The sequence below is a fragment of the Panthera pardus genome, unplaced genomic scaffold, assembly GCF_024362965.1.
Source record: "Panthera pardus isolate Hobbes unplaced genomic scaffold, ASM2436296v1 HiC_scaffold_3, whole genome shotgun sequence".
NCBI classification, from domain to species: domain Eukaryota; kingdom Metazoa; phylum Chordata; class Mammalia; order Carnivora; family Felidae; genus Panthera; species Panthera pardus.
The window spans coordinates 2,810,377-2,828,737 of NW_026526876.1; the positions used below are offsets into that span (position 1 = coordinate 2,810,377).

Consider the following 18,361-nt stretch of genomic DNA (forward strand, 5'->3'; position numbering starts at 1 on the left):
CACGCAGAGCATGGAGCCTGCTTGGGATTCTCTCTCCCTCTGCCCCCCTCCCCTGCTCACGCGAGGTCTCTCTCTCTCTCTCTCTCTCTCTGTCTCTCAAAAAAGAAGTCTTTGGGTCACACACACACACAAATCTTCTTTGCATCAAATGAGCTTAGTTTCTGCAATATAAGCCATCAGTCACAAATAGCGTCTAATGCTCTCGTGATAGATAATAGTTCTTATGCCTAAATAATATTACTTATTTATTTTTAATTTTTTGTTTATTTATTTATTTATTTATTTTTTTCAACGTTTTTTATTTATTTTTGGGACAGAGAGAGACAGAGCATGAACGGGGGAGGGGCAGAGAGAGAGGGAGACACAGAATCGGAAACAGGCTCCAGGCTCCGAGCCATCAGCCCAGAGCCTGACGCGGGGCTCGAACTCACGGACCGCGAGATCGTGACCTGGCTGAAGTCGGACGCTTAACCGACTGCGCCACCCAGGCGCCCCTGTTTATTTATTTTTGAGAGAGCGGTGGTGGGGGGGTGGTTCACAGAGGATCTGAAGTGGGCTCTGTGCTGAGAGGGAAAGCCCAATGCGGAACTCGAATCCACGAAATGTGAGATCGTGACCTGAGCCAAAGTTGGATGCTTAACTGACGGAGACACCCAGGCGCCCGCCCCTAAATAGTATTTTTTAAATTGTAAACCTGTTATGTGTTCATTGCAACCAGTGTAGAAAAATCTTTAAAGCATAATGGCAGTTAATACTACGAACCGGAGATAACCCTTTTTTGTAATTTATTTTATTTTTTGAATTTTACTTATTGTGATAAGAGAATTTAACATGAGATCTAACCTCTTAGCAAATTTTTAAGTGTATACAGTATTGTTGTTGCCTATAGGTACAGTATTGTATAGCAGACGTCTAGAGTTTATTCATCTTGCTTAGCTAAGACTTTATGCTCATTGATTGGTAACTTCCCATTTCCCCTTTCCCCCGGCCCCTGGCAACCATCATTCCACTCTTTGATTCTATGAATTTGACTGTTCTAGATACCTCAGGTAAGGAGAATCATGCAGTTTTTGTCTTTCTGTGATTCCTTTATTTCACTTAACAGAATGTCCTCACGTTTCATCCAGCTTGTTAAATATTGCAGAATTTCCTTCTTTTGAAAGCTAAATAAGATTCCAGTGTGTGTGTGTGTGTGTGTGTGTGTGTGTGCGTGTGTGTGTGCGCGCGCGCGTGTGTGTGTGTGTATCTCACATCTTCTTCATCCATTCATCTGTCAATGGACATTCAGGTTGTTTCCACATCTTCGCTATTGTGAATAGTGCCACAATGAACATGAGAGTACTAATATGTCTTAAAGAGTCTGATTTCAGTTCTTTTGGATAAATACCCAGACGTGGAATTGTTGGATCATATGGTAGTTCTAGTTTTAATTTTTGAGGAACCTCCATATACTATTCCATACTGGGAGAACCATTTTTGTGTTCTCACCAGTAATGTACAAGAGTATCCTTTTCCACATCCTCACCAACACTTGTCTTTCATGTTTTTTATAATAGCCATCACAGCAGGTGTGAAGTGAGATATCTCATTGAGATTAGGATTTATGTTTCCCTGATGATTAGTGATGTTGATCATTTTCTTACATATCTGTTGGCTATTTGTGTGTCTTTGAAGAAACGTCTATTCAAGTCCTTAGCCCATCTTTTAATCAGTTATTAGGTTTTCTGTTTTTGTTCTTCACTATTGAGTTGTAGGAGTTCCTTGTCTATTTTGGAGATGAACCCCTTATCAGATTTATGGTTTGCAAATATTCTCTCCCATTCTATAGGTTGCCTTTTTACTTTGTTGATTATTTCCCTTTGCTGTGCAGAAGCCTTTTTAGTTTGATGTGGTTGTGATTATTTTTGTGTTTGTTGCTTGTGGCTTTAGTGTCATATTGATGAAATCATTACCAAGACCAATGTCATGAAGGTTTTTTGCCTTGTCTTTTCTAGGCGTGTTAGAGTTTCAGGTCTTATGTTTAATTCTTTAACCCATTTTGAGTTGATTTTATCTATGGTACAAGGGTTCAGTTTCATTCTTTTGCATGTGGCTATCTAGTTTTCTCAACACCATTTACTGAAGAAACTGTCCTTTCCCCATTACAGATTCATTTCAAACCCTATTAGAATCCCAATGGTATTTGTTGTAGAAATAGAAAAAACAATTCTAAAATTCATATGGAACCACAAAGAAAACACGAATAGCCAAATCAATCCAGAGAAAGAAGAACAAAGCTGGGGACATCACACTTCCTGGTTTAAAAATATACAAAAACAGGGACCCTGGGTGGCTCAATCAGTTAGATGTCCGACTTTGGCTCAGGTCATGATCCTGTGGTTCATGAGTTTGAGCCCCATGTTGGGCTCTGTGCTGACAGCTCAGAGCCTGGAGCCTGCTTTGGATTCTGTGTCTCCCTCTTTCTGCCCCTCCCCTCCCTCTCAAAAGTAAATAAACATTAAAAAAATTAAATATATATATATATATAAGAAAGCTACAGTAATCAAAACAGCATGGTACTGACATAAAGACAGATGTATAAACCAATAGAATAGAACAGAGACCTGAGACGTTAAGTTCATGCATATATAGCCTACTGATCTTCAACAGGAGTGCCAAGAACAGTCATTTTTCAAAAAGTTTATTTATTTTGAGAGGCAGAGAGCATGCATGTGCATAAGTGAGGGAGGGACAGTGAGAGAGGGGGAGAGAGAACCCCAGGAGGGTTGCACACTGTCAGAGCAGAGCCCGACAGAGGGCTTGATCCCACAGACTGTGAGATCAGTGATGTGAACCAAAATTAAGAGTTGGGTGCTTAACTGACTGAGCCACCTAGGCACCCCCATTTAAAAAAATTTTTTTTGACGTTTATTTATTTTTGAGAGAGAGAGCATGAGTGGGGTGGGTGCAGAGAGAGAGGGAGACACAGAATCTGAAGTAGGCTCCAGGCTCTGAGCTGTCAGCAGAGTCTGACACAGGGCTCGAACTCATGAACCATGAGATCATGACCTGAGCCGAAGTCGGATGCTCAACCAACTGAACCACCCAGGTGCCCCAAGTGTGTGGTTTTAAAAAAAAAAATTTTTAATGTTTATTTATTTTTGAGAGAGAGCTGTCAGCACAGAGCCCGATATGGGGCTTGAACCCATGAACTACAAGATCATGACCTGAGCCGAAGTCAGACTCTTAACTGACTGAGCCACCCGGGTGCCCCACCATTTGTATATTTTATATTCTCTTTGGAGAAATGTCTGTCTGAATCCTTTGCCCATTTTTAGTTATTTGTCCTTTTATTATTGAGTTGTAAGAGTTCTTTATATATTCTGGATAATAGATCCTTAACAGACATATGATTTGCAAACATTTTCTTCCACTATGTGGGTTATATTTTCACTGCCCTCTGAAGCACAAAAGGTTGTTTTTTTTTTTATCAAGTCTAATTTATAGACTTTTTGGTTTGTTGCTTGTGTTTAATATCTGAGAAAACATTGCCAATCCAGGGTCATGAAGTTTTACACTTAATGTTTTCTTCTAAGATTTTTATATTTTTACCTGTTACATTTTAGAGGTAATTTTTGTATGTGGTATGAGATAGGAATCTACTTTCATTCTTCTGTATATGGATATCCAGTTGCCCCAGCATCATCTGTTGAAAAGACAAATTGAATGGTCTCAGCGTTCTTGTCAAAAATCAACTTCCATAAATGCATCGGTTCCTTTATGGACTCTCAATTCTGTGTTATTGACCTGCTTATGTCTCTCCTTGTGTCAATACCACACAGTGTTGATTGCTATAGTTTTGTAGTAAGTTTGAAAATTTAAGTATGAGTCTTCCAACTTGGTTCTTTTCAAGATTGTTTTGATTATTCCGAGTCCCTTGCATTTCCATACGAGTTAAAGAATTAGCTTATCAATTTCTGCAAAAAGAGCAGGTGGGATTTTGATAGGGATTGTGTTGAATCTGTAGATCAATTCGAGGAGTATTGCCATCTTATAATACATGCACATGAGATGTCTGTCCATTTAAGACTTCTTTAATTTTTTTCAATATTTCATAGTTTTTCGTGTACCACTATTGCATATATCTTATTAAATACATTTCTAAGTATTTTATTCCTTTTGGTGCTATTATAAATAGAATTGTTTTCTTAATATTTTGGATTGTTCACTGCAAGTATATAGAAATGAAAATGATTTATGTATAATGATCTTGAATCCTACAACTTTGCCAAACAGGTTTATTAGCTGTGTTTTGTTGTAGATTTTTTTGGAGATTTTTCTGCATATATGATCATGAGATAATAGGTATAGTTATAATTTTCTTACTGATCTGGTGCCTTTCTTTTTATTGCCTAATTTCCCTGGCTAAAGACTCTGCTGCTATAATGTTGACCAGAAGTGGTGAGAGCAGAGACATCTTTATCTTGTTTCTGATCTTAGAGGAAGTATTTCAGGTTTGCACAATTTTTTTTTTGTTTGTTGTTTTGTTTTGTTTTTAGGTTTACATCATTAAGTGTGATGTTTGTAGTTTGGCCTTTGTCAAGTTGAGGAGTCTCCTTTTTATTCCTAGTTTGTTAAGTATTTTTATTATGAAAGTGTATTGGATTTTATCAAGTGCTTTTTCTGTACCTATTCGTGCACAATCCTGTGGTTTTGTCCTTTATTTTATCAATATGGTGTATTACATTGGTTGGTTGTCACAGGTTGGACCAACTTTGAATTCCTGGGATAAATCCCACTTGATCATGGTGTATAGCCCTTACATGTGTTGCTAGATTTGGTTTGTTGGTATTTTATTAAGGATTTTTACATTTACATCATAAGGAATATTTAAAAAAAATTTTTTTAATGCTTATTTATTTTAGAGAGAGAGAGACAGAGCATGAGCAGGAGAGGGGCAGAGAGAGGGAGACACAGAATCCAAAGCAGGCTCCAGGCTCTGAGCTGTCAGCACAGAGCCCAACGCGGGGCTCGAACCCGCGAACTGCAAGATCATGACCTGAGCTGAAGCCAGATGCTTAACCAACTGAGCCACCCAGGCGCCCCATAGATATAGTATCACTTTTAATGGCTGCATAATGTTTAATTGCATGGATCTACCTACAATAATCTAATCAATTAGACTTTTAATTATTTCCTTTGTTGTCATTGTTATAATCAAGGATAAACTCATAATTGCCATGCATACAGTTTTGTATATATTCATGATTATTTTCTTAGGATACATTCCTACAAATAGAATAACTGAAACAAAGGTTATGCAGAGATGTTTGTCTCATCTTGTCATTGGCATTTATGTTTTATTTACAGGATTTTTGTTATTAACAGAGGTTGGTTTTTTAAATATTTATTTATTTATTTATTTAATTAAAAAAAATTTTTTTTGACGTTTATTTATTTTTGAGACAGAGAGAGACAGAGCATGAACGGGGAGGGTCAGAGAGAGGGAGACACAGAATCCGAAACAGGCTCCAGGCTCCGAGCTGTCAGCACAGAGTCTGACGCGGGGCTTGAACTCACGGACTGCGAAATCGTGACCTGAGCCGAAGTCGGCTGCTCAACCGACTGAGCCACCCAGGCGCCCCTAATTAATTATTTTTAATGTTTATTTATTTTTGAAAGAGAAAGAGAGAGAAAGACACAAAGTGTGAGCAGGGGAGGGGCAGAGAGAGAGAGAGACAGACACAGAATCTGACACAGGGTCCAGGCCCCAAGCTGTCAGCACACAGCCCAACGTGGGGCTTGAACCCACAAACCATGAGATCATGACTTGAGCCGAAGTCAGACGCTCAACCGACTGAGCCACCCAGGCATCCCTTAAAATATTTTTTTTGTTTATTTTGAGAGGGAGAGAGAGAGAGCACAAGTTAGGGAGGAACAGAGAAAGGGGAAGAGAGAAAGAATCTCATGCAGGCTCCACAGTGTCAGCACAGAGCCTGACGTGGGGCTCAAACCCATGAACCGTGACATCATGACCTGAGCCTAAATCAAGAGTAGGTTGCTTTACTGACTGAGCCACCCAGGTGCCCCAAAGATTTTTATCTTCAAAGTCAAATCTGTTTCTTTTTTATGTATTCTGCCTTTATGTGTGGGCTCAGAGGCCTTTCTCACCTTGTTCAGGTTCAGATACAGTCTCCTCTCTTCTACTTCTTATAATGCTTCTTTTTATTTTTTTCCTCCACTTAAATGTTTATCAGAATTCATTTGGGTATACGGTGTGAGGTAGGAGTCTTTTTTTTTTTTTCCCCCAAATGATGAACCAAATTTCCCAATACCATTTTTAAAAACAATCCATTCTTTATCCTCAGATTAGTAATGCGATCTTTATTTTAATCAAAATTCTTGGGGCACGTGGGTGGCTCAGTCGGTTATGTGTCTGACTCAATTTTGGCTCAAGTCACGATCTCATGGTTGTGGGATCGAGCTCTGCAATGGGCTTAGTGGTGAGTGTGGACCCTGCTTAGGATTCTCTCTCTCTCCCTCCTTCTGCCCTTCCCCCATTTGTACACGTTCTTTCTCAAAATAAATAAAGAAAGTTAAAAAAAAAAAGAAATATAGAGCATTTTTCATACCTCTTAACCCTATTAGAATTTTTATTGGAACTATAATACATTTATACAATTATTTTGTGGAGAATGAATATTTAATTGGAATATCATGGTATATTTTTTCATCCAGTCCTCTCTTCTGTTGTTCAGTAAAATGTTGTAGATTTGGGTGGGGCGTGACTGTAATTTTCTTACCAGATTTATTCATAGATATTCTATATATATTTTTGCTTGTAAGCAGGATTTGTTTAGCATGCAGTAACTTCTTTAAATGTATTGTGCTATTGGGGCACTTGAATGGCTCAGTTAGTTAAGCGTCCAACTTCAGCTCAGGTCATGATCTCGTGGTTCATGAGTTTGAGCCCCAGGCCCGGCTCTGTGCTGACAGCCCGGAGCCTGGAGCCTGTTTCACATTCTGTGTCTCCCTTTCTCTCTCTGTACCTCCCCCACTCAAGCTCTGTCTCTTCTCTCAAAAATAAATAAACTTAAAATGTATTGTGTTATTACACAATTTAATAATTTTTATTATTTTTAGAAAATTAAAAATTTTTAAAGGTTTTATTTTTATTTTTGAGACAGAGAGAGACAGAGTGTGAGCGGGGGAGGGGCAGAGAGAGAGGGAGACAGAATCTGAAGCAGGCTCCAGGCTCTGAGCTGTCAGCACAGAGTCTGATGCGGGGCTGCAACCCACAAACAGTGAAATCATGACTAAGCTGAACTGATGCCCAACTGACTGAACTACCCAGGTGCCCCTATTTTTAGAAAATTTAGAAGATACAGTGTGAGTTTAAAAAATAAATGACCCACAATATCAGAGATAACCACTCTTAATACTTTGTGTACATCCTTCTATTAATAGATTTACAATCAAATTGGGGAAGTAAGACACAATCACATGAATGGCTTAATCCGGGGCACTAGTTTGTATCTTTTTGCCTGTGTAGCATTTTGGGGTTTTTTTGTTTTTTTTTTGTGTGTGTGTGTGTGTTTTTTTTTGCTTTTGTGAACTGCTCTTCTTATAACTCGTGGGGCTGTCAGTCACCCAGGTCTTTCTGGACAGTGTTGTCAACGTTAAGTTTCCTTTCTGAGGAGTCCCTCTCTCCCAAGGTCTTGAATGCTAAAGACTTGGAATCTTTATCATGGAATGCCTCTAGGAAAGCCTTTCCCATCCTAAGAGCACCGCTGTTTGAAGGAATGGAACCTAGGGAAGCTGAGCTGAAAGGTGATGAAAAGAAAGTCCCGATGACGTTTGAACCTCCAGGTCTCCTGGCCTGAAGCCAGCTTGAATTCATCCCTAGACTTTCCAGTTAGTCAAGCCAGTAAGTTGCCATTTTGCTTGAGCGAGGCTGAGCTGGAGTTTCATCACTCGTAGAGTCCCATCCACTACCACCTCCTGTGTCTGGGCCATGGTGCCCCCAACCCCATGAGTTAGGTACCTTTATTCCCCCAACCCCCAGGAGGATGGATATTCTTCAGTGAGAGCAGGTCCCATGCATTGTCTCTTGATTTCTTTAAGGCAAAGAGGGAGGGCCACCAAAGGCAGCAGTGTTTGCCAGAGTGGCACGGGGCCACAGTTGTAATAACAGCTCTTACAGGGGAAGGCCAGCTCTAAACTGCCTGACCACACAGCTCCTTACTGTGATCTGTCATTAGAAAGGCAACGTCTGCATATGGGGGGTGTGGCATTACAGTGCTCCCCGGGGCATTCAGCCTCAGTGAGGCTCTGAAAACTTCCTCTGCCAAGAAAGAGCTAGGGGGCTGCTTTTCACACCTATTATCTGGTATAATAGCAATTAAACTCCAGCTAACTCCAGCAGTGACTAAGCTCAGCCCGGCCCTGATGACTGCAGTTCTTGGTGAGGGTAGATATAACACACTTTGCTGATTTACCTCCACAGAATTTCTTCCATGTTGTTACGGGCAATCTCATCATCACGGGGCCATCTGTAGCAGCAGGATTCGTGGACCTCAGGTTTTGTGAGCATGTTCAGATAATTCTGGAGCTCTCGGAATTCAAAATTAGGTATGGAAATCTTTAGAATGAAGAAAGAAATGACAACAAGTGACAGGGGGCTTGGAGGTTTAGATGCTTTATCTCTGAGCAAGCTTCAGTCCGCTCATTAGAGCTGCCGGCTTTGAAATGCTTCTGGATCATAACCTGACTTCCCCACCCCCCTTAGAACATTCTACAGCCCTCAGGTTATGGCAAGTGAGGGGCCCTGAGGCTTCAGGGCAAACTCACCTTTGAAGACAGCCTGGGTTGTTTTTTTTGTTTTTTTTCTGTTTGATTATCTCGGGAAACAGCCAGAAATTTGTCAGCCTATGTCTGTGTGTGTGTGTGTGTGTGTGTGTGTGTGTGTGTGTGTATGCACGCCTATATCTTTAAATCATTATGTTTTTGAGAGGTACAAAGTAAGTATTCAGGAACCAGTAGGATAGAAATGATTTTGCACTCTGTGTGTGTATGAGAGTCAGAGAGAGAGAGAGAGAGAGAGAAAAGGGAGAGAGATTGTGAGAGACAGAGGGAGGGAGGGAGAGGGAGAGGGGAGAGGCCGTCAGAAGCCCTGGAGAGCAGAGAACCGCCTGCTTCCTGAGTGAAGCATTGCTCAAATGCTCACTGCCCGGGCCCCTTGAGTGTGGTTTTCCTCCCTGGCCAGCACCAGACCCCAGAATAGTGCGGCTGGCTTGCTGATTGAGGTCAGCAGCTCCCAGGAGGCGCGAGAAGCGAGAGCCTTTGCAGTAAGTACAGAGTTGGTTATTATTTAAGATGGGGCTGGAAAATCTTAGAAGGATAGCTGTATCTGGGGGAAGAGGTTCTTCTGCCTTAGGTATGTCTAACACACCCAGTGAATCCTGATATAACGAAGGCGTGATTAATACATTTTTTGGTGATTCATGGGCTAGGTAACTTAATGCTACATACCTGCTTCTTTGAGCTAAAAACGAATTTGAAAACTCATCTTCTGACATCTTGAAAAAATAGACTTTTTTCGCTGCCTGTCACGTTTTTCATCTTGCAAAATGAGGATGATTAGTGCTGACTTTAAGTTAATGTGTAGAGTTTTTTAGGAAAAGAAACCCTCTCTGTGGGTACTAATTACTAACAGTGTGGTGATCTTTTTTCACAACCAAGGTGAATAGGGCTACTTCTGTGCATTCTTGTCACTAATGTGGGAAGTCCCGTGGAGAGAAGCACCCACTTGACTGGTTCTTAGCCCCCCGGAAGGTTCTAGAGCCTTCTCCCCATGAAGATGAGCACTGTGGAGGGCGCCCTCCCATCTTGCAGAGGGCCTGATAATGTCCCGGTGCTTAATATCTGAGCCAGACATTGTGCTTATGAGGCCTAGATGGCAGAACTTCAAAGATATGACAAAGACAAGAGGCTTTTCTAGGAAGTTACTTATTATATGGTTTCTGTTTAGACAGTATTTTGCACTAACCACCCCCCCCCACTCCCCCCACCCCCCCATCATCACTCCCGGCCCCGCCCCAGCCCAAGCACAGGCTACTTTGAAACATCTCTTCACCACTGTATTTTCTAGAAATGAAGTTTTTAGGGTCCCCCCCCCTTTTCCCACTGAGCCCAATTTCTGAGCTAAAATATTGAGCTCAGTCATGCAGGAAGTTGACATTTTAAGTTTACTCAAACAATGTGATTTTTCCCTGTCATTAGAACAGAAAAGTAAAAAAGACACACGTTCTCTGCTTCTACTACAGAACTCCCCAAACATGGCTCGGTTTTGTTCCTTTCCAACTGAGCTCCACGGACTATATATTTTTACATGGTTCTGGTTGTGAGTAGAGGTTTCATTTCCTTTAATCTTCCCTTCACCACGTGGGTTTACATGTAAGTGTAGTCTGAGCAGGAAAAAGCCGCAGAAGCAGAGGGAGTACGAAATTAACCATACTAAACTTCCAAATGAAAATAGACCCTGCCTGTGAAATAGCTTCCTCATTTCAATGATTTCCCCCTGCAAACATGTTACCCTTTTTTTTATATGATAAAAATAACATTTCTGCGTGCTTACGTGTGCGAGGTACAGCAGTCAAGTTCTTCCCAAGTATCATCTCATCCGATTCTCAAAACACTCCCGTGAAATGGCTACATTTACGATCTTCATTGTTACAGGCAAGGAAACTGAGGCATAGAAAGGTTTTGTAACTGGGGCGAGGTCAGAATGACTGGTGGGTGGAAGAGGTACAGCCAGGACTGGGACTCGGTCCTTCTAAATCCATAGTAAATTTAGAAATTAGAGAAACTCATGACTCAATCCCACACCCTGAAACAACTTAAAACTTCTATATTTCTTTGTAGTTGTACCATTAGATATTATAGCATAGGGTTTTTAAAATGTTATTCGTTTCAAAATTATTTTTAAGGGGTATAATGTTCTAGTAGGTGATTGTTCCATAAATTACTTAACTATTCCCTGTTCTTAAAAATTGGGTTGCTTTTCTCTTTCTTTCTTTCTTTCTTTCTTTCTTTCTTTCTTTCTTTCTTTCTTTCTTTCTTTCTTTCTTTCTGTTTTCTTGCTGTAATGAATAATGCTTTAGGGGTGCCTGGATGGCTCGGTCAGTAGAGCTCGCAACTCTTGATCCCGAGGTTGTGAGTTCAAGCCCCAGGTTGAGGGTACAGATTACTTAAAAATAAAATCTTAAAAACAAAACAAAACAAAACAAAACAACCCAATACTTCAGTAACTATCTTGGCCATGTGATTTTCCCCAGGTTTCTGGATCATATCTGTAGAATAGATGCTCAGACATAGGATTACTAGGTAAACGGGCATGAACACTTATTTTAATGATGCTTGGTGTATGTTACTGCATAACTTTGTATCAACACTCTGTGTGAGAGTGCCCGTTTGATTTCACGCATTCCATCAAGGGCAATATCATTTAAAAAATAGGCAAAACAGAGGCCCTTTGTAATGTTGCATTTCTTTTAACATAATTAGGCTGAATGGTTTTTTCACGTGTTTGTTTATAAGTTGTACTTTCTGTTTTGCTCATCTGTTTTGCTTCATTTTTTGTTTTGCTGATTTACATAGGTTTTTGATAAGACTTATTCACCATAATTTTGGCAGTTCTTTTCCCCAGACTATTTGGTTACTTTTTAAAAATGAATTTTAAAAAAATGTAGCCGTTTAACGTTTTTACATAGCCCAAACTGTCCATTTTTTCCCCCGGATTCTTCTTACTTTAGAGATGTTCTCCTCTTTTAAAGGATTTTTTTTTTCCTTCTAGTTTTTACTTTGGTGGATGATGTGAAAAGTGGATTTAGACTGACTTAAAATAGTGCCAGTGTTTCCAATATCATTTATGATAAATCTTTGTGTTCTCTAGTATTTTATAGTTTTGTCTTTTCATGCCTTAAGCTTTTTAAAAAGATTTTTCTATATTATCTGTTTTATTTATAGTTGCTGTTTCTGTGCCATTATCACACGGTATTAATTACCGTTGCTTTTGTGATATATAGAGAGGATAAGTTGTGTGGAGTCCAAATGAAGTATTAAGGGTGTGGGCTCAGGAGGCAGGCGCTGAGTCCTAACTTACGTGTCCCTCAGTCTTACTTGTAAAATGGGGTTAGTGATAGGTAGTGTGTACTCCATGGGTTGTTGGGGTGAGGAAATAAAAGGTAAATTAAAGAAAACCACTGGAAACAGTAATTGATGTGTAAAGATACGTATAGAAAGTATTTGAGGCATACATATATGTATTTTATGGACACAAAGGTATATTATATCTTCTTCTTATATAGAGACAAATGTGTCATTCTTTTCCTATATGGCTTAAGACAAACTTTCATGTAATCTTGGGAGACAGAGAAAGAACGTTTGACTCTCTATATGTTAAGGAACTGATACGCTGAAAGACGGGCAAGTGACAGAGTGATATATGCAACACACATACCACAGAGGATTACTACCCATTATAAAAAAAGAATTCCCAGGGGTGCCTGTGTGGCTCAGTTGGTTAAACGTCCAACTTTGGCTCAGGTCGTAACTTCACAGTTCGTGAGTTTGAGCCCCACGTTGGGCTCTCTGCTGTCAGTGCAGAGCTCCCTTCAGATCCTCTGTCTCCCTCTCTCTCTGCCCCTTCCCTGCTCTTGCGTGCACACATATGCTTTTTCTCACTCTCTTAAAATAAATGTAAAAATAAAAAAAATAAATAAATAAACATTAAAAAAAAGAATTCCTACAAATCAATTGGAGAAAGACAAATACGTAAAGAAAACATGGGCAAGGACAATTTGTAAATAGGCAAATTATATTTATTTTTATAAACAAGCAATTCACAGAAGAAGAAATACAGTTGACCAGTAAACATATAATGTTCAACCTCAGTAAGAATCATGGAAACACAGGGGCACCTGGGTGGCTCAGTCAGTTAAGCGACCAACTCTTGGTTTCAGCTTAGGTCATGATCTCATGGTTGCATGAGTTCAAGCCCTGCATCGGGCTCTGTGATGACAGTGCAGAACCTGCTTGGGATTCTGTCTCCCTCTCTGCCCCTTCCCCACTCAGGCTGTCTCTCAAAATAGATAAATAAACCTTAAAAAAAAAAGAATCATGGAAACACAAATTCGAATACTATGCAACATTTCCCCTGTGACAGATTGGCAAAAGTTGAAAACAGAGCATCCAGCATCAAAGAGAACGTATGGAGATGGGCATAGGCAATCAAATACAAGGAACAAGAATTAATAAAGCTTTTTGTACAATTTTACCAAATTACCAAAGTGTAAAATAACCTTGAATGTATCTCAGAAAAATACGGTACATGTTTTCAAGTAAACATATACAGTATAATCATATCTACCTGTAAGATTTCGTTATTTACATTAAAAGATCTAAACTCCCTAATTTTATTTGCATGTATATAAAAATTCATCTTTTTTTTTTTTTTAAATTTTTTTTTTCAACGTTTTTTATTTATTTTTGGGACAGAGAGAGACAGAGCATGAATGGGGGAGGGGCAGAGAGAGAGGGAGACACAGAATCGGAAACAGGCTCCAGGCTCCGAGCCATCAGCCCAGAGCCTGACGCGGGGCTCGAACTCACGGACCGTGAGATCGTGACCTGGCTGAAGTCGGACGCTTAACTGACTGCGCCACCCAGGTGCCCCTAAAAATTCATCTTAAAAAAGTAATGGATATATAATATCAAGCTGCTTGCTATGGGAAGTGGAATTAAGGGCAAGGTCTCTTTCACCTTCTGCTACATACATTTCTATGTTTGAACTCTTCTATAAATCTGTGTCTATTAAAATTTTTTTTAATGTTTATTTTTGAGAGAGACAGAATGTGAGCGGGGGAGTGGCAGAGTGAGAGGGGGAGACACAGAATCCAAAGCAGGCTCCAGACTCTGAGCTGTCAGCACAGAGCCTAACATGGGGCTCAAACTCACAAACCACGAGATCATGACCTGAGCTGAAGACAGATGCTTAACATACTGAGCCAGCCAGGCGCCCCTGTATTTGTCTCTTATTTGTGCAAAATAGATAGATAGGTAGATAGATAAATAGATAGATAGACAGGCATTTTTCCAGGCCCACAGGCAAAATTTTAGGGAGCAGAACCCCAGGTATAGAGGCCTACAGTTGGGAAAGTACACGACAAATTTTAGGAAGAGTGAACATTTGAGTGGCAGTGTTTTCACATTCTTTACAGGTTTTAACTTATGTTTTAGGAAAAGAAGCAAGGAACTTGTTGAGAAAACTCAACCCAAGAGGCACAGAGGGAAAGGTGCTTCATTGACGAGTTCTGACCTCTAAGCAGCTCCGGTCCTGTCCCATCCCTATTTTCACGCTGCGTTCAAGGGGTGCCCACTTGGGTGGCTCATAGACCCCAGCCCCGACACACCATGCCTCTCCCCTTCCTTTCATCTGTGTTCCTTATCGCTGTTTTAAAAACGTTCATCCAACCTTCATGATGGCCATTCATCCAGATATTTGCCCGGCAGATACCCCATGCCTAGTCCCAGCTAGGCAGTGCTCTAGGCCCCGCAGAGACCAGGGTGAGCCAGAGAGGGACGGTGCCAGCCCCGTGGGAGCAGCAAACCCACTAGCCAATTACTCATCACGGATCATGAGCGTTGCTATGAAGCTACCAAATAAGGAGAATAATAGATGAGAGGCCCATTTACATGGGTGCTCAGGAGGGGGTGAGTAGAGGGAGGCTGGTCTAAGAAAAGCACAGGTGGGGACCCCTCCCAACCCCCCTCATGGCCCCCCCCCCCCACATCCAACCATTAGGAACCTAATGGTTCTTCTCTCACATTCCGTCCCCTTCTTTCCATTCCTCCTGCCATTTCTTCATTCCTTTCCCTGGGACCACCGCTTCCCAGATTTTAGTCACTCAGATTTTCTCTTTCCACAGCTTTTCTTATTAAATTTCCTAAAACTGCCATCGTTAACAGATTTTAAAAGGAAACTTGTTGACTCACTGTGAGTGAGAAACAATGAAAATGAAATAATGCCAAATTCAAAAATCAACAATAAAAAATTTACCAGGAACGAATGCAGAACTCTGTCACCTGGTCTCTAAGGCCTGCGAGGTCGCCTTGATCACAGGGATGCTATTTCTGGAAGGAACCGTATTAGGTTTAGATATTTAGCCAGTAAAAAGTGACTCTTGTCTATGATGACTTTGTTAGCCAGTAGAATTCAGGACAAGGACACTGCAAGAGAGAGAGAGAGAGGTGGGGGGGGGGGGTGGTTAGAGAGAGAGAGAAAGAAAGAAAGAGGATACTGGAGAGCAGTTATTTATTTTACAGTGACAAGAGTGAGGTAAGCCAGGGACACATGACAGCCAGGGAGGCGGAGGGTCCCTCTGAGACAGGCCTGGGAGCCCTGAGAGCCACACCTGGTGCTGCAGTAAGGAGTCTTCTCTAATGACAAGAGCCCAACTAGTCACCCTCTGGGGAGAGTCAGGGCAGTCGCTGGGGAGGATTTATGCAGGAGATAAAGGACGGGATCCTGGGAGGATGGTCTGGGTTGTAAACAAAAATCTTTATTGAGCCTGGGGGCTGGAGAACTTTCCAGCACCTACTGCCTGTGGGGACCCGTTCTTGGTCTCACCGATGAGCTTAAGTAAAGGGTTTCCAGAGTTCCGGCTTCTCCTGTGCTACCTGGAGCCCTCCTTTCACGGCAGGAGCCCACGCCAGGAAGTGCTCAGTGGCTTTTGTGACTAGACTTAGGCTGCTGAGCAGCTGGTGAGGGGGGGGGGGGGGGGGGGCACCTGACTGGTGAGGGAAGCGAGGGTCCCCCTCCTGTCCCTGCTCTCCACCCTGTCTCCTGCTCAGGTCATCCCTGCAGCCACAGGGTCTTAGAGTCCCTCACACTTGTTTCCCACCTCCTGCCACCTCCTTCCCACCTCCTTGCCTGGCCTCTCCCTCTGCCTGTGGATGTTCTCTGCCCCTTTGCACCTAGTTAATGCTGGCTATCCTGGAATTGTCTTTGCCTCATGGAGCCTGCTCAGGCTGTCCTCCCTGGCTTGGCCATACCCCCCCCACCCCCACCCAAGCTCTCTTCAGCAGTGTCACAGTTGAGATCTTCTGTGATCTCATTGAGACTGTATGGTAGCCTCCCCCCCCAACCCCCTCACTCTGGACCACGATCCCCCCGTGAGCAGAGATTATGTTCGTGTTCGCTCGTCCTTGTGCCGGTGCCTCCCTGAGACCTACAGCAGGTGCTCTGCAAGGGTTTGTTTGTTGAGGGAGCAAAGGAATGAAATAGTCCCCAGCTGTTTGCTTGTGCAAACAAGTGAATTCACACTCGTCCTTTGGGGCCTGACTTTGCTATTCCAGTGCAGTGAAGGGCAGGGAATGACAGAATCTGACCTGCGTTTTAAAAGGAGAGCTGTGGGCACTCTCAACAATAGCCAACTTATGGAAAGAGCCTAAATGTCCATCAACTGATGAATGGATAAAGAAATTGTGGTTTATATACACAATGGGGTACTACGTGGCAATGAGAAAGAACGAAATATGGCCCTTTGTGGGAACGTGGATGGAACTGGAGAGTGTGATGCTAAGTGAAATAAGCCATACAGAGAAAGACAGATAACCATATGTTTTCACTCTTACGTGGATCCTGAGAAACTTAACAGAAACCCATGGGGGAGGGGAAGGAAAAAAAAAAAAAAAAGAGGTTAGAGTGGGAGAGAGCCAAAGCATAAGAGACTCTTAAAAACTGAGAACAAACTGAGGGTTGATGGGGGGTGGGAGGGAGGGGAGGGTGGGTGATGGGTATTGAGGAGGGCGCCTTTTGGGATGAGCACTGGGGGTTGTATGGAAACCAATTTGACAATAAATTTCATATATTGAAAAATAAATAAATAAATAAATAAAAATTTTTCAATAAAAAATAATAAAAATAAATAAATAAAAGGAGAGCTGTGGGTAGGGATGAGTGAAGGCCGGAGGAGGACCCAGGGGTGTGTCGTGACCGTACAGCCAAGGGCACATGGCCATCCTGGTTGGCAGAATCCCATTATTTGTTGCCCTGATCAATGCTCTGCCTTGTCACAAAAGAGCCACAGTTCAGTCCTATGTGTCACACGTTAAAATACATATAGAACTTTTTTTGTTCAATTTTTTATGTTTATTTATTTTTGAGAGAGAGAGAGACACACACACACACACACACACACACACACACACACAGAGTGCGAGTGGGGGAGGGGCAGAGAGAGAGAGGGCGACACAGCATCCGAAGCAGGCTCCAGGCTCCGAGCTGTCAGCACAGAGCCCGACACGGGGCTCGAACCCACGAACCATGAGACCACGACCTGAGCCGAAGTCGGCGCTTAACCGACCGAGCCACCCGGGCGCCCCTAGAACTTTTAAATTAACAAATGTTTGCTGTCCCCAAAAGCCGCCACAGCAGCCCCATGGCTCATACGCACCAGTGTGGGACACACAGTGGCCTTGGCTTCCAGCCCTGCCCGGCCTGCTGCTGCTTTCGGCCAGACACCGGTCACACCGGGCAGAGATGCACCGGCCCGCAGAGGAAAGGCTAGCCGCCTTCACCTGGCTTTTGGGACCTCCACAGTCTCATTGGTCTCAGGGCCGTTTTGCTTTACTTGCTACAGCGTTCATCCACTGCCGACAAACCAGACCATTCCAGGGCACGCACCCCATAACCGTGCCTCCCCTGCCTTTGGGTGTGCTTCTCACCTGGAATGTCCTTTCTGCCATAAAGCAACGCAGAGGGGGGGCTTAAACGCAGACGTTAATTTCCTCACCGTTCTGGAGGCTAGAAGTCTGAGATCCAGGTGTTGGCCCGGTGGGTTCCTTCTGAGGCCTCCCCTCCTTGGCTTGTGGACGGCCATCTTCGCCCTGTGTCCTCACGTGGTCTTCCCTGTGTGCACCACTGTGTCCCAACTCCCCGCTCTTGTGAGGACACCAGCCGTTGGGTGTAGGGCTCACCCCAGTGACCTCATTTTACCTCGTTACAGGCCCTGTCTCCAAACGTAGTCACATTATGAGGTACTCCGGGGGTTAGGACTTTCAACATATGAATTGGAAGACACCGTTCAGTGCATAACAAGAGTCTAACTTAAATACCACTTTGTCCTCAAGCGTCTTCCCTTCTCATGCATCATAGCCCTTCAGCAGACTTCTAACACCCTGTCCTTTGGTATTCAGTCATTCAGTCAGGCAGTCATTAGAAATACCCAGAAACAGGGGCGCCGGGGTGGCTCAGTCGGTTAAGTGCCCGACTCTTGATTTTGGCTCAGGTCATGATCTCATGGTTCCTGAGTTCCAGCCC

The 18,361-nt window shown here is 42.6% G+C and overlaps 1 protein-coding gene across 6 annotated transcripts in view; it reads left to right on the plus strand.

The window, feature by feature from the left end:
• Positions 1-18,361, plus strand: part of SPECC1 (sperm antigen with calponin homology and coiled-coil domains 1) — a 283,596-nt gene that overhangs the window by 47,352 nt on the left and 217,883 nt on the right. Inside the window, exon 1 of one of the 6 annotated variants that reach the window (XM_053893307.1) lies at positions 9,194-9,326. The exons of the other annotated variants lie outside the window; for them this stretch is intronic. The gene's annotated coding sequence lies outside the window, so the exon portion shown is untranslated. Of the gene's footprint in view, positions 1-9,193; positions 9,327-18,361 lie in introns of those variants that run through there. 6 annotated transcript variants of the gene reach the window in all.